The sequence below is a fragment of the Schistocerca americana genome, chromosome X (genome assembly GCF_021461395.2).
Source record: "Schistocerca americana isolate TAMUIC-IGC-003095 chromosome X, iqSchAmer2.1, whole genome shotgun sequence".
NCBI lineage: Eukaryota > Metazoa > Arthropoda > Insecta > Orthoptera > Acrididae > Schistocerca > Schistocerca americana.
Genome location: NC_060130.1, coordinates 703,776,465 through 703,779,528, shown reverse-complemented (window position 1 = coordinate 703,779,528; position 3,064 = coordinate 703,776,465). Strand labels below are relative to the sequence as shown.

Sequence of the window (3,064 nt, the reverse complement as noted above, 5' to 3'; positions counted from 1 at the left end):
TAGCCCACTTGTTGCAGAAATTCCTTTTTCACGACTTAATAACTGAATAAATAACGTGTATCATAATTAAGAGCGTAAACGCATACAGTTGAAAGTACAAGATGTTTGAAGAAAAAATCTCAATAAACAAGTGCTTTAAAATGTTCTTTGCTTTTCGTATTTTTGGAAGAGATGATATGGACCCAAACAAAAAAAAGTCCAGCAAACATGGGCTGTAATATGCATACTGTAAGAACTGTGAGCACTTATTCGTCTTCGCTACTGTGAAACACATCTCTTCTACCGAACAAGTGCTCATAGCTCTTAAGATATGTACTTTAGAGTCCATATTTACTGGACTTTTTTTCTTGTTTTGGTCTATACTACACCCCCCAAAATATGGAGAGCGAAAAGCTTTAAGTAGAAGAGATTTGTTTCACAGTACCGAAAATAAAGTAGTTCTCATAGCTCTTAAGGTATGGATTTAGAGCCTATTTTGCTTCTTGTGTTGCGTACTTTCGGTTGTATCCGTTTACGCCATTATTTATGATGCACCCCATATATGCACTGCTTGCTTTAATGGGAAGTTAAAATCATGACTGAAATATACGAGGGTTGGAACTTAAATAGTGGCAACTATTTATTCCCGACCGATACAAAGGAGTTACATGTTTGCACCTGTTACTATCTTTCAAAGTAGTCACCAGCGTTGTGTAGAACCCGTTGCCAGCGATGTGGAAGGCATAGTATACCGTTAGCAGAGCCTGTTCTGTTGATGGTGCAAATGGAGCAGTCTAAAGTTATGGTGATTGTCGTGCACGACTGTGATGGTGTTACCATAACGCATTACGTTCCTCCACGGCAGACCGACAATGCACAGTATTACTGTTCGTTTTTGGAGCATCACCTGCGTCCAGCTTTGCGAAAGAAGCAGCGACACTTTCTGCGCATCGCACCCATCATTTTGCACGACAATGTGCAGGCGCATTACAGAGCAAATTGTGGTTGCTCTGTTCGGTCGATGGGACTGGGAAGTACTGTATCATCCACCATATCCACCGGACTGAAGTCCTTGTGACCTTGATTTGATTCCGAAGATGAAGGAAACACTTCGTGGCATTCGCTTCAGAACTATTCCAGAGATTCGACAGGCAGTAGACCGCTCCTGGGGGCCGAACCGCACAATAACCCTGGGTTCGGTGTGGGGCGGCGGTGGGGTGGGTGGACTGCTGTGGCCTGTCGTTTGGTTGTGAACCACCGAGGGCTACGGCGGGACGAAGCCTCTCCTTAGTTTCTAGGTCCCGGTTTAATGTATACATACATACCTTTCCGTGACCACCACTGCCATTAATCACATACAGCGGCTACATTCATGAGAAGACTTTCTGCAATATCGCGAAAAGAACATCCAGCTTGTATAGTCTTATCACACTACCTCGTTCGAACTCGGTAGCCAACTTTTGATAGTGGTGTCTTCGTCGTCTTAAAGACAATCTTGACTAACATCAATTCACTACGTCCAATCTCAATGGTAACTAATGCTCACGACCGTTACGGGACGTATTTAAAGCAAACCTGATTTGCGTCCTCATAGTGACGCTACTAACGCCATTCTTACGCGACTGGCGCGAAGTCTGAATTGACGTCATCTTTCAGATGTGGAACCACGCCTACCAACTCGTTTATCTCGCACAACTCCTTCTTTGTTTGGGATTTTTTCCCTTATTTCTAATGTTCTGCTGCTCTGTGCTAGCCGTAGAGGATCACAACTGTTACACTGCAATCGGTAAACGTCAGATTTTTGGTAAACGTCGGTGTCATTTTCCTTCTTTAAAATATCAGTATTGAATTATTATTTTGTTAAGCAATTTTTATTATTTGTTTCGTTAAAGCTGCGTGTCTGCTTTTTCCTATATGTCAGTATGTCCCAGGTTCCTTACATTAATGTGGTCTTGTAAAACAGTGACAGTTGCAGACCCAAACTGACATAACCGCTATTGTGAAACCCTAGACTTATTTCATTAGTTTCTGTACTACAGCCAAATCTTCTCATTGTCTGACGAAGGTCGATCGGACTGAGAATGATATTTCGCCACAGAAACGCTCCAAATCACCAGGGTGTAGCGGAACACGGAGACAAATGGTTCACAAAACTTATCATTTTCCTTCTTCTCTTGTGCCATCTCTCGACGATGGTAACTGGACAACAGTTACTGCAAAACGGATAAGGTAGTAGCAGTTTAGTTAAGTGGAGGTGTGGACAAAAGCTGGTTGCCACTAGTGTACGCAGAGACTTCAAATTGTAAAAAATGGTTCAAATGGCTCTGAGTACTATGGGACTTAACTTCTAAGGTCATCAGTCCCCTAGAACTTAGAACTACTTAAACCTAACTAACCTAAGGACACCACACACATCCATGCCCGAGGCAGGATTCGAACCTGCGACCGTAGCGGTCGTGCGGTTCCACTCTGTAGCGCATTGAACCGCTCGGCTACCCCGGCCGGCTTCAAATTGTAAAGCCTTCCGAGTAATTTGTAATTTATAGTTACAATGTTTTCATACGAAGGGCAGTCAAACGAAAATGAGACAGATGGATAAAAGTAAATAAATTGTTTATTAATTCGAAAGTAAACTATATATGACGGTAGTATCTGTTCCCGAAAGAACAGTTACCGTGAATGACCATGCAGCTTTGCTAGAAATGAAATGATAATTAAATGGACACCCTAGCTGCAAACAGGCGTTGATGTACTTCATTGGGGACATGTTGAAAATGCGTGCCCCGACCGGGACTCGAACCCGCGATCTCCTGCTTACATGGCAGACGCTCTATCCATCTGAGCCACCGCGGGCACAAAGGATAGTGCGTCTGCAGGGATTTATCCTTTGCACGCTCCCCGTGAGATCCACATCCCCAACATGTCCACACCACTACATCTATCAGGCGCACTACGAATGTAGTGATGTGGACATGTTGGGAATGTGGATCTCACGGGGAGCGTGCAAGGGATAAGTCCCTGCAGACGCACTATCCTCTGTGCCCGCGGTGGCTCAGATGGATAGAGCGTCTACCATGTAAGCAGG

At 44.0% G+C, this 3,064-nt stretch overlaps 1 non-coding gene across 1 annotated transcript; it reads right to left on the bottom strand.

The window, feature by feature from the left end:
* Nucleotides 1-2,758: 2,758 nt before the first annotated feature.
* On the bottom strand, nt 2,759-2,833 carry Trnat-ugu. Its single transcript has one exon. It is a non-coding gene; the product is annotated as a tRNA-Thr (tRNA).
* Between the last annotated feature and the right edge of the window lie 231 nt (nt 2,834-3,064).